Consider the following 13,974-nt stretch of genomic DNA (forward strand, 5'->3'; position numbering starts at 1 on the left):
ATGGTTCTTATCTTTTCTTTTATTAATGTGATGTATCACGTTGATTGATTTGCGAATGTTGAACCAGCCCTTCATGCCAGGAATGAATCCCACTTGATCATGGTGAATAATTCTTTTTATATGCTGTTGAATTCGATTTGCTGGTATCTTATTGAGAATTTCTGCATCCATATTCATCAGGGATATTGGCCTGTAGTTCTCTTTTTTTACTGGGTCTCTGGTTTAGGAGTCAAAGTAATACTGGCTTCATAGAATGAGTCTGGAAGTTTTCCTTCCCTTCTACTTTTTGGAATAGCTTGAGAAGGATAGGTATTATCTCTGCTTTAAATGTTTGGTAGAACTCCCCTGGGAAGCCATCTGGTCCTGGACTCTTATTTGTTGGGAGATTTTTGATGACTGATTCAATTTCTTCACTGGTTATGGGTATGTTCAAGCTTTCTATTTCCTCCCGATTGAGTTTTGGAAGTGTGTGGGTTATTAGGAATTTGTCCATTTCTTCCAGGTTGTCCAGTTTGTTGGCATATAGTTTTTCATAGTATTCCCTGATAATTTCTTGTATCTCTGAGGGATTGGTTGTAATAATTCCATTTTCATTCATGATTTTATCTATTTGGGTCATCTCCCTTTTCTTTTTGAGAAGCCTGGGTAGACGTTTATCAATTTTGTTTATTTTTTCAAAAAACCAACTCTTGGTTTCGTTGATCTGCTCCACAGTTTTTTTAGATTCTATATTGTTTATTTCTGCTCTGATCTTTATTATTTCTCTTCTTCTGCTGGGTTTAGGCTGTCTTTGCTGTTCTGCTTCTATTTCCTTTACGTGTGCTGTTAGATTTTATATTTGGGATTTTTCTTGTTTCTTGAGATAGGCCTGGATTGCAATGTATTTTCCTCTCAGGACTGCCTTCACTGCATCCCAAAGCGTTTGGATTGTTGTATTTTCATTTTCGTTTGTTTCCATATATTTTTGAATTTCTTCTCTAAGAGCCTGGTTGACCCACTCATTCTTCAGTAGGGTGTTCTTTAACCTCCATGCTTTTGGAGGTTTTCCAGACTTTTTCCTGTGGTTGATTTCAAGTTTCATATCACTGTGGTCTGAAAGTATGCATGGTATGATTTCAATTCTTGTATACTTATGAAGGGCTGTTTTGTGACCCAGTATGTGATCTATCTTGGAGAATGTTCCATGTGCACTGGAGAAGAAAGTATATTCTGTTGCTTTGGGATGCAGAGTTCTAAATATATCTGTCAAGTCCATCTGATCCAATGTATCATTCAGGGCCCTTGTTTCTTTATTGACCGTGTGTCTAGATGATCCATCCATTTCTGTAAGTGGAATGTTAAAGTCCCCTGCAATGACCACATTCTTATCAATAAGGTTGCTTATGTTTGTGATTAATTGTTTTATATATTTGGGGGCTCCTGTATTCGGCGCATAGACATTTATAATTGTTAGCTCTTCCTGATGGATAGACCCTGTGATTATTACATAATGCCCGTCTTCATCTCTTGTTACAGCCTTTAATTTAAAGTCTAGTTTGTCTGATATAAGTATGGCTACTCCAGCTTTCTTCTGACTTCCAGTGGCATGATAAATAGTTCTCCATCCCCTCACTCTCAATCTGAAGGTGTCCTCAGATCTAAAATGAGTCTCTTGTAGACAGCAAATAGATGGGTCTTGTTTTTTTATCCATTCTGATACCCTATGTCTTTTGGTTGGTGCATTTAGTCCATTTACATTCAGTGTTATTATAGAAAGATATGGGTTTAGAGTCATTGTGATGTCCATAGGTTTCATGCTTGTAGCGATGTCTCTGGTACTTTGTCTCACAGGATCCCCCTTAGGATCTCTTGTAGGGCTAGTTTAGTGGTGACAAATTCCTTCAGTTTTTGTTTGTTTGGGAAGACCTTTCTCTCTCCTTCTATTCTAAATGACAGACTTGCTGGATAAAGGATTCTCGGCTGCATATATTTTTTTCTGTTCATCACATTGAAGATCTTCTGCCATTCCTTTCTGGCCTGCCAAGTTTCAGTAGAGAGATCAGTCACGAGTCTTATAGGTCTCCCTTTATATGTTAGAGCACGTTTATCTCTAGCTGCTTTCAGAATTTTCTCTTTATCCTTGTATTTTGCCAGTTTCACTATGATATGTTGTGCAGAAGATCGATTCAAGTTACGTCTGAAGGGAGTTCTCTGTGCCTCTTGGATTTCAATGCCTTTTTCCTTCCCCAGATCAGGGAAGTTCTCAGCTATGATTTCTTCAAGTACACCTTCAGCACCTTTCCCTGTCTCTTCCTCCTCTGGAATACCAATTATGCGTATTTCTCTTTAGTGCATCACTTAGTTCTCTAATTTTCCCCTCATACTCCTGGATTTTTGTTATCTTTTTCTTAGCTTCTTCTTTTTCCATAATTTTATCTTCTAGTTCACCTATTCTCTCCTCTGCCTCTTCAATCCGCGCCGTGTTTGTCTCCATTTTATTTTGGAGCTCATTAATAGCATTTTTTAGCTCCTCCTGGCTGTTTCTTAGTCCCTTGATCTCTGTAGCAATAGATTCTCTGCTGTCCTTTATACTGTTTTCAAGCCCAGTAATAAATTTTATGACTATTATTCTAAATTCACTTTCTGTTATATTGTTTAAATCCTTTTTGATAAGTTCGTTAGCTGTCGTTATTTTCTGGACATTTTTTTTGAGGGGAATTCTTCCGTTTCGTCATTTTGGATAGTCCCTGGAGTGGTGCGGAACTGCGGGGCACTTCCCCTGTGCTGTCTTGAATAACTTCCGTTGGTGGGCGGGGCCGCAGTCAGACCTGATGTCTGCCCCTAACCCACCGCTGGGGCCACAGTCAGACTGGTGTGTGCCTTCTCTTTGTCTCTCCTAGGGTCGGGATTCACCATGGGGTGGCGTGGCCCGTCTGGGCTACTTGCACCCTGCCAGGCTTGTGGTGCTGGGGATCTGGCGTATTAGCTGGGGTGGATCGGCAAGGTACACAGGGGCAAGAGGGGCAGGCTCAGCTCACTTTTCCTTCCGAGATCTGCTTCAGGAGGGGCCCTGCAGCACCGGGATGGAGTCAGACCTGCCGGAGGGATGGATCTGCAGAAGCACAGCATTGGGTGTTTGTGCAGTGCAATCAAGTTCCCTGGCAGGAACAGGTTCCCTTTGGGATTTTGGCTGGGGTGGGGGATGGGTAAGGGAGATGGCGCTGGCGAGCACTTTTGTTCCCTGCCAAGCTGTGCTCTGTCATCCGGGGCTCAACAACTCTCCCTCCTGTTGTCCTCCAGCCTTCCCGCTCTCCGAGCAGAGCTGTTAGCTTATAACCTTCCAGATGTTAAGTCCTGCTTGCTGTCCAAACACACTCCGTCTGGCCCCTCCGCTTTTGCCAGCCAGACTCGGGGGCTCTGCTTTGCCAGCGGGCTGCCCCTCCACCCCGGCTCCCTCCCGCCAGTCCGTGTAGCGCGCACCTCACTGCCCTTCCTACCCTCTTCCGTGGGCCTCTTGTCTTCGCTTGGCTCCGGAGACTCCATTCTGCTAGTCTTCTGGTGGTTTTCTGGGTTATTTAGGCAGGTGTAGGTGGAATCTAAGTGATCAGCAGGACGTGGTGAGCCCAGCGTCCTCCTATGCCGCCATCTTCCCCCCAACATTTTCCAACATTCAATTATTTATTGTGTATGGAAATATATGTGTGTGTGTTTGTGTGTAGTAAAACTAATGAAAAGCAAAGGCATAATAAGCACTACCATTAAGAGGGAGGTGGAGAGATAAAGTTGGAGAAAGGCCACTGGGTTTTCCACTATTGGTAATATTTCCTCTCTTAAGCATCATTGTGAGTACCTGGATATTTTATTTATGTTTATATCGCATATATGGTGGAAAGCATATATAAAACTTTATACAAATATTGGGGGGATATAAATGAAATATTTCAGGAAGAAGGTTTTTCTCAATGAACCATGAGTCATGAAAACACACTGCTTCATGGTTAAGAGGCAGTTGAGCTGTCTTGAATAATAAGAAGAAAAGGACCAGACTGGAAGAAGGGCTGGTTTTTGGTCCCAAGTTTAACATAATCTAGTTAGGAGATTCTAGGTAAGTCACCAAATGGCCTATTTCTTACAAAATGGATGATCATTTCTTTTGAGGTTATGGTGGGGATAAAGAATAAAATATATACAAAGGTGATCTAGAAATTGTAATAAACCATATATTATCATAGATGAATACAGAAAGCCTAAAAACACAAAGAGAAGGTAAATTTTCCTCCCAGCTCAAGAAATGGTCAGCTCTATCTTTTACATCTGCCCCAATGCCCCTTCTTTCAAAAATATAAAAATGCAGTTAGAAGTCATCTTAATTTTTACCCTCACCAAGTACAGGAGCAAACCTCTGAGGTTCTCAAACCTTGATGCTTTGTATTCACTTGAATAGAACCTTAGGTCCACTGTCCTCTCCTGCACACACCCTCTCAAAGGACTAAGGCCCAGCCACCTGAGGGGTGAGTCTGACAAGAAGTGTGGTGAGGAACCCCCCCCCCCCACACACACACACATCCACTCAGGACATTTAAATCTGTACATAACAAACTTGACATCTCAGTATATTTTGCTCTCGTCACTCTCCAGAGCATAAGGAGCCACAGATTCCAGACATCATTAAGGGAAAACTAAAGGGCATGACAGAAAATAGAAAAATCCCAATAGAAGACTGTGAAGATTGGTGGTCATGTGTTCTTCTCCCTGTCTCCACACCTGCTGCCCTAGTAACTCCAGCATCCCATTCCCCTTTGGTAAATGGAGGTTAGGTGATGCTCTTCTCCCTTCAGTGGGAGCCCTTCTTGAAATCTCTCTTGAAATCTGTGAATTAGAGGGAGACTCTTGAACCTCAACCTCTCATATTCCCAATCAAGCCAATCACATTATCTTGCCAAAGAGACAACAAAAGACACACACATAGTTCCAGTATGCATAACAATAAAAATTAGCATCACAAGTCACTCAGGATCTACACCTGTCTTTGAGGTGAGCTAGAGGAAATATGATGTAGAGTCTTTTTAGAATTCTCTTTGCCCCTCACCAATGAGCCTGCTTCCCAAACAATTCTGTACATGAGAACTCTTCACATGAAAGTCCTGCTAGCATCCCTACCTTGTCCTCTGAACGTGTCCTCACCAGATTAGAAGGGCCTTATATTTACTACCAGTGGCAATCCAAGCTGCATCATCTAGATAGCAGTAAGACTTTAAAAAGGCTTACCATCTTGCTACCAACCATAGCACATCAGCCTCAAAGACTGACACACAGAGACATGAAGCCATCGCTTGGAAACCTGGGTTCTTATTGGCCTCTAAGGTTCTGTAATCAATCTAATGAGGGATGGAAACCATGGTCTTGGCACCAAATCAAGAGAAAGGGACAACAAGGATGGAAGTCAAGTATCAAAATGTTCATCTGATAAGGATAGGCAGTCAAAGAGTACTGAATAACAGCCAGGGGGCTACGATTCTAGCCCTACTCTGCCACTCACCACTTCTAGGTCTTTGTCGAGACAAAACGTGGGGTCCAGGGGGCTTTACCTCAGCTGGTAAATGTCCTTTCTCTCAGAGACTTGCTAGCTTGAGCACTTTATGGTTATAAGTCAAATGAAGCCCAATGTTAGTGACATCTGATTGCTCCCAGGGAGTAAAATGTAGAGGACAAAAATGCAGGGCATGAAGTATATGAAGGAAAGGCCATGTTATATAAAATGCAAAACAATCAGTGTATAAAATGAGGAAGATTTGGGAAGTGAGGGGTAATAAAATAATGGGATATAGGTGAATTATTCTAAAAAAGTCTTGTAGGCAAAGTTTGAGAGGGTCTCTTAAAAGTAGGTCTATTTGTGCTTTTCCTACAGAACATAGCACCTGGCTCAGAGGAGGAACTATATATGTTTACTGAATCAATGAGGCCAGGACTGAGAACATCTGCTAAAGAAGGGTTTCTGATATGGTTTTTACAAATGGAACCACATGCCCAAAACATGACAATTTGGAACATCAGGAGAAAGATCTGGGTGATAAAGAGGCATCCCAAAAGAGTAAGTCGGGGGAGGGGGGTAAGAAGACTGACCTCCAAGAAGGAAGAAGCAGGTGCAGTGAACCTACTGTCAGTAGAAAATAAACTGCACTGGGTTAGTTATCTACAGTGTCCAGCATGGTTCCCCTGGAGACCTGTACAAGGCCTTTAGAACACAGTACTGACTGACCTGAGGGGTGCAGTCTATGGATGCAAACAACTTATCATGAGGACAACATGAAATAATAGATCTGGGGGAAAAAAGTCTTCATTTGTTCACCAAATTCTCATTCGGCATCTACCACCTGCCAGACGTGATGCTGGGCATTAAGTATAATGTTAAATATAACACTTTTAACAGTATGCCACTTTACAGTTTGTAAAAAAACTTTCATACAGAGTATCTCAAGAGTAACTCAGTATTTTCAATACATTAAAGCCCCCAAAGCTATATAGACCCCTTTAATTCAAAGTCTGCCAGATTGCAAATTACAACTAACTTGTGTATATCTTGTAGCATGATACTGAAAAGGCAAAAAATGAAAACAAGACATCTTTTGTTTATGGATGATATCCATCTTGAATGGGAATGTGGTATTATCACCAAATAAGAAACAAACAAACAAAAAAACAAGTTAGCAAATCTAATGAAGAATAGAAAGAAAAAAAGTCTGGTAAGAAACAGTCTCTTACACCCAAGCAGAAGAGCACAGGACACAATTCTGTAAGAGACTGAAAAATTACAAGCTGAATAAAATTCAGTAGAAAATTATTGGAGACAAACATCAAAAGTATTGGGTTTTGGTACCAACTCTGCTACTGCCTGGGTGGCTGTAGGAAATCTTCCCCCCCGATCCCATCATTCAGACACAGACTCTTAGTCAATTTACTGGATAAAATACTACTTGCTAGATTGAAAAATACAGAGATGTGTAAGATACTATTCCTTATTCAAGTAAATCCAATATTCCCAGGATACAGACAAAGAAATCAATGCAAAATGGCATATGCTATAAATGGAACATGGATGACATAAGGAGGAGAGGCTGTGACTCTATGGGAGGAACTAGGGAAGGTGTCTAGGAAAGAAGATATTGTGTTCCAAAGGATAAACACACAATCAGTGATGACACCAGCCACAGAGAAAATACAGGCTGGGTTGTGGGGCTTGCTGGAAGTGATAATGGGGGTTCAGAGATGGACATGCAGAGTCTAAGATGCCAGGGAGCACTAGGTGGAGATGTCTTACTCTTCTTGGTCCTTTAGTTTCCTCATCTGTGATGAGTAGAACTGACTAAAAAATGGTTTCTCTCCCTTCTAGTTAGAGTATCTTTGAGGGTCAGTTTTTATACTCAAGTCCTTGACATATTTAAAGTATCCCATCCATCCTCCTTTGAAACCAATTGACTAACTAATGGTCACATAGAGTCCCTGTGTCAGAGCTTGATCAGGTCAGGAGGCAATCCAAAGGGCAATGATCTGAGGTAACTTCTATGGGATTATGGGGTAGTGATTAATGCTGCTCACATAATACTTTTGCTGCCTTCTTAGCCCCTAAGCTTGGATATGAACATATGAACAACTCTGGCAAATAAATTTGAGGCCAAATACTTCACTGCCAGAGTTAGAACCTTCAGAGCTCTCTTTTTCCTTACCCCAGTGTGAGAAAGTATGGCTGAAGAGCAGTGGGCCAATACAGAGCAGGAGGTGATGAGGTCAGAGAGTGGGTACTCCATCAGCCCAAGTTCTAGAGGAAATACAACAACTTGGTATGGAGTCCCCAGCCAACTGGATGATGGACATGTAACATGAACAAAAATAAAGCAACCCTGAGAGGTAGGTATTATTGTCTTCTTTTTTATAGATTGAAAAACTTAGAATCAATGAGATTAAATAACTTACTCATAGCTAGTAGGTGGTAGACCAGGATTCAAATCCTTGTCTGGCTCTGTTCAAATATAACCCTGTTCCCCAAGGACTTTATGTGATTTAATTTATTCTGTGGGTCGCAGGAAATTCTCAAAGGTTTTTTCACAAGGGAGTAACATGATTAAATCTATTTTTAGGAAAATAGCTATGTTTGTGCCATAGACTAAAGATGAGGGGGTCATTATTTGATAAATTATGACAGGAACCTGGGCCTCATATGGTCAAGGGCACTGAAAATGGAAAGGAGGATGGACAGATCAACAGACATATAAAAGATTAAAAAAAGGAACCTGTAGACCAGATTAGAAGAGCCAGAAATTCCCAAGGCCCCCACGATGGCTAAGTGGGTGTGTTAGTAGAGAGAGGAGGTGGGGATTTTGGTATAGAAAGTTAATTTGTTTTGCAGCATGATGAACTTGAAGTAATCACACAGTAGAAAATATGGCTTTGTAGCCCTGGAGAGAGGCAAAAGTTGGGGATATGGATCCAAGAGTCATAGGGCATGAATAGCTTATAGCAATGGAAGTACATTGGACCTCCCAGGAAGAGCAGGGCAATATGGCTCAGAATGGTACCTTGTGGAGAACCAATGTTTCACCAGGACTTAGAGAAAAAGAAATCAGCAAAGAGAGTGAGGTAGACATTACTGATATCCACTCATACCCATTCTCCTTGACTTCCAGGCACACGGAAGACAGTTCTTCTTCCCTCTTGATGTTAGTAAGACCATGTGACTAGTTCTGACCAATGAAATGGGAGAAGGATTGTTGGGTGGCACTTCTGTGCCAAAACACTTAACTGTCAGCCGAAATCTCTAGAGGCATCTATGATATGCAACTTCAACCTTGAAGCCTGAACAAAAAATAAACCTCTGTTGTTTTAAGCTAATGAGATTTGGGGGTTGTTTCAGCAATATAGCCTAATCTACACTGACTAATGCTGAGAGGGGGTGATCAGAAATGCAGGCAGTGAAAGAGAAACTTAAAAGAAAGGTCTCAGTGAGATCCTCAGTGTATTTAAACACTTCAAGGAAGTGAAAGGGCTTCATGCCAGAAGGAGATGTGACTTGGTGATGTGGCTTCACTGGGGATAACTGAGGGCAGGTAGAAGAGTGTGGTGAAATTTGCTGTTGAGAGGACTTACATCTGGAAAAAGCATAGATCATTCTCTTGAGGTTTCTTTCTTTGGCTCTTCATTTCTGGAAGCAGGGAGTATGAAAAGCAGGGTCGGCTGGGCTGGCACTGGTTTGCATGTGAATTAGAGAACATGCACTGGTGGAACACATGATTCCTTGACTCTCTTTGGCCCTGTTGGTTGGAAGCCTACACATTTCTCATTGTGGCAGTTTTCGCTCACTCAAGCCCATTTGGGTGTCATATCTTTGGCTTGTACTCTTACCCCAAAACGTACCCCTTATCCCAGTGGTTCGGAGATTCATACATCACAGCACATCAGACCTGGCTCCTTCAAAAGTGTCCAGCCCACCTTCACAAGGACACAGGAACCACACTGAAAGCCCACTCCCTGCCCAGAGGATACCTCTAACACCAAGTCCCAATTCCCATGTTGCTTCTCCTCACTCACATCCCCCTTCCTACCCACTGGCTCCCCCAGCCTGTATCTTGACTCCTGTTCTTTGTCTAGCTCTTCAGATTAGGGACCCAGCTTTAGAACATCAGCCTTCACTCTGACTTTGGTACCCTTCTGAACATGGACATGTCAATTCTTTACGCTGCTGTGGCAAGTAACAGGTGGCCTGCTTTATTGTAAGTTCCCTAGGCCCCTGCCTAGTCAGGCCTGCTCATGCCCAGCCACTGACAGGGGAAGGATGTTGAATAGCCCTCTCAGAACCCCAGTCCCTGAAGCACTGTCCTGTGTGACTTGGGAGTGTGGTCAGGGACTCAGTCCCTCTGTCTTCCTCAGACCACATGAGTCCTAAGGGACACTGGAAGGAGAAATGGTGAAAATATATCTTTCGTCACCCTTCCCCCACTTACCTGTTAATGGGAAATGTTTGCCTCTTTTACACATTTACATTGGGCTCTGTGGCACCATGTTCTTAGCCTCCCCTTGGCTTCCCCAGGATGCTTGACTTCTTACAATAGGCATTGCTGTTCTGTGCATTCCCCCAAGGGCCAGCATAATATAAGACAAAGCACACAGGCTTTGGATGAAGAGAGATCTGAGTTCAGATCCTGATCCCCCCACTCAGTATCTGGGGATTCTTGGGCAAGTTACTTAATTTCAATGGTTCATATTTCCCTATCTGTACTGTGAGGAGAACCTAGCCTATCTTACTGAGTTGTCATGAGGATTAAATAGATAATACATGACTTTTTCCTACCATACTGTGGTTATTCAGTACATTTTTTTAACCTGCCTCTTTTCCCCCCCAGATTTCTCTACCTTTTACAACTCCAGTCCTTAGCTATCAAAATGATTTTGTCCTTCCTGGGTACCTTTTTCCCGATGCTCTGTTATTCTGAGGTGCTAATAAACGAATTGCACAAAGATGCTCAAGGAACATGAGGGAGAAAATGTGTAACTTTGATGATATATCATATTTTTAGTTATTTAGAGGCTTTTTCAAAGCCTCAACTCAAAGATACAATGGATGACAGAAAAATTATGATTCACAGGAGGCTAGTTAAGGAGACCCTTAATAATAATTACTGAACATTTATTATGTTCCAGGCACTGTGCTAAGTTCGTTGCATTAATTATCTCACTTGCAACAACAACAATAACAATAACAACAACAACAACAACAACAACAACAACAACAAAACTATGACGTATTATGACCCCCATTTTACAGACTGGGAAACTGAAACTATATTATAGAGGTGGAGAAATCCACCCATGGCCGTATAACTAGTAAAATGAAGAGTCAGGAGTCAAGTTTGAGCCCTCTAATTCCGAAACCACCATGCTGGACTACCTCCCACTTTTGGTAAGGGTCCCTTCCAAAACCTTCCCATCAGGTGTTGCCTTTTTGTCTGTATTTATTTCCAGCACATTAAAATCCTAACACCAGTTTGGCATGTCCTTGTCAGAGACCTACATATTAGAGATGCAGCAAAATACAGTAAAAGGCCTAGCAAGCAGGAAACACTTTACAGAGAGAAGCTATTATTACCATTATTGTTATTGCATACAGCCCTTTGCTATGGCTCCCAGATAGTGGTGTGTTTACAGGTGAAGGCTGACTATTATTTCAGATTTTTCATTTATCTAAACAAAAAGCAAACACCTTTCATTTGAAACAATGCACATCCTGATATCTAATCTCAAATCTCAAAGCCATGGTCTGGGCAAAATAAGTGCTCTGTCTTTATAGAAGCAGCCTAACCTAACTTCTGCGCCAGGCACATCGAGCCAACAGTTCCGAGTGGCTGACTGAGAGACCCAGCCATGGTCCTCATGCCATAGCAGCTCAGAGGTTTCTGGAGGAGTAAGAAGATGGGGAGCTAGATAAGCAGATATCCTTGCATAGGACAGGTCTGCAAGATAATTTTACGAAAATTCTATGACCCACATGGCCATCCTGTATCCTTTATCTGGTACCCACAATAACTCACCCACCTGCAGGATCAAGCCTAATCCCCTCTTTTGTGAGACTCTCCCAAATCTGGCCAGAATCAACAGATCCAACCTTGTCTGCCCCACTCCCAAATGCAGTGCCCTCTCTATCCCACAAATAGATTAGGACCTGCCTCAAAGCTGGTGCCCACCTAATACTCCCACACCTAATGCTCCTTCCCTGAACTCCACACCATCCCTGGCTTATGTAAACTTTAGGCACCCTTCAAAGCCCAGCTCAAATTCCACATCTTCTGTAAAGCTGCTGTTATGATAAAAGCCACACAACACCTACTGCGGTGATGCCCCCAATATGAAAGAACAGTGGGTTTTAGCTTCCTGGGGAGGATATAAGCCCCCAAGAGAAAGAACCAGTTCCCATACTTCTTTTACATTCTCCTATTTTCAGTGACCAGAAGGTCACACACTAATCAAGTGTGCAATAAAGATAATTTCTATTCTCTAACTACTCTTTCCCAACTGACCTTCAAAATAGACATCCTAAGGTATGTGCACTGGAATTTCTAGATTCCTTGGATGTGATGAAAATCACATTGGAGACTACACTATATTATTGAAAATGGCACGTTTAAAGGGGAAAAAAAAGCCTTTCTAATCAAACACAACAGTACTATGGGGATCAATATATTTATTCTCTTAACTATAACTGAGAGAAAAAGGATATGCAGGAGTCAGATAAATAAAGACAAAGATATCAGCAATATTTCGATAAAGCCCATTGGATAATGTGGCTTTAGTTCTATCACTAATGTTTACCCCAACATTTTGAGCCACCTTGTCATAGGCACAACCACATGATCCCAGGCCTGCCCTGTTCCAGGGTGCTGGCCCCATAAGCTCAGAACAAAGCGGAAGAGAGAATACATATACCTGGAGGGCAGATCAGTTCTAAAAAGAGACAGGCTGACAAAAGCATAGCCAGTTCTTCTAAGCTCATCAATTACAAGTCAGGAGGAATGAATGAAGGGTGAGGAAAGAAGCCTAGACTTTTCTAGAGGAAGTTCCACCATATGGAAACATGAAGTCAGGGAAAAGGAGGTTCCCCTCGCTAACAAATGGTTCTAAGGCAGAAGAAGTATTAGGCACACAATAATATGTGAAAGGGGCTGGAAATTTAGTTGATTAGTATTTGCTGATCCAAACAACTCACTCAATGATTTGCTTATTTCCATAGAGGTGCTGCCCTCCTCGGGGGTATTAGTTCATGTATATATACACCTATATGTCATCTGTTGAACTTGATGTGGATCATTGCCAGAGAGTTCTTTGTTGGAGTCTAGCCAGAGCACATATAATAAAGAGGGCCTGATACTTCAACCAGAATCAAGCACTCATTCTATTCACTCAACAAACATATATTAAGTAATTATTGTGTGCCAGCTACTGTGCTTGGTGGTAGAGATTTAATAACATACGAGACTAGTGAGGACCAGTATCAAGCAAGCACAAGGTGGCAGCAGGATCCCCAAATTCACCCAGTTCTAAGCCCAAGTGAGTTAACTCACAGATTTGTTCAAAATGCTGTAAAATAAATGCTGATTATATGAGAAAAGAATATGTATCGCAATGTCCATAGCTAGTCTAATGAGGAAAAAAATGGAACAACATTTGAATGAAATAAGGGGGTTTTGAGGGATTTATTAAAATACATTTTTTTTTAGAGTAAACATTTCTAAGATGCTTTAGGTGCATTTCCAATTTAAGGGTGGTCAATAAACCATTACTTACAACTCCTTCTCAACCTTCTAATTTTATGCTTCTAAATGCTGCCTGCTCTTTTCTAAAGCTCACACAGCTCTGGGGCACTTGGCTGGGGAGAAGAGCTTTACAGTTACAATGAATGCTCAGCAGTGGGGGCTCTGCTCCAAACTGCTGCAGTAAAAGTGATACAGCACACATTGTCACTTGGGCTGCAGTGAAATCCACTGGAAGGTCTAATGCTGGGCTATGAAGGATGGCAGGTGGGAGGGAGGAAAGGCAGGAGAACAGGGCAGGAGGAGAGACTGGCTTTAAGGGGGCTCTCAGCATGCTAACCTTCACACACAATTCTGACAATTTCTTTTGTCAGAGTCTCTGAGCTGCGCCTCGCCCAAAGCCCAGGAGGTTGTGAAAAGCATTCTAGCCCCAAAGCATAATCCCACCAGCTCTGCTGTGGTCAACCAGGAGCAAGCAGCTTCAGCAGTCCAGGCCCCCAGAGAGTGGCAAGCAGTGGCTCTTCTGAGGTGCTTTTTGCTTCATGATCAGTTTTATTATTTGTATTATTTTAATTCCTTCCTTCTGGGCTCCCCTGCCTTTCCATGCAAAACTAGTTCAGAGATACCACTTTTGGAGCTCATTATGTTACCATGGCAACTAGAATTTTCAAAGTTTATTTCTTCTCTTCTCCCCTCCATG

General features: G+C 42.1%; 1 protein-coding gene across 2 annotated transcripts in view; it reads right to left on the reverse strand.

Annotated features, from left to right (window-relative positions):
• The window catches only part of CACNA1E (calcium voltage-gated channel subunit alpha1 E), a 309,331-nt gene that overhangs the window by 110,776 nt on the left and 184,581 nt on the right, over positions 1-13,974 (reverse strand). The gene's annotated exons all lie outside the window — the stretch shown is intronic.

This window comes from Panthera tigris, chromosome F3 (genome assembly GCF_018350195.1).
Source record: "Panthera tigris isolate Pti1 chromosome F3, P.tigris_Pti1_mat1.1, whole genome shotgun sequence".
NCBI lineage: Eukaryota > Metazoa > Chordata > Mammalia > Carnivora > Felidae > Panthera > Panthera tigris.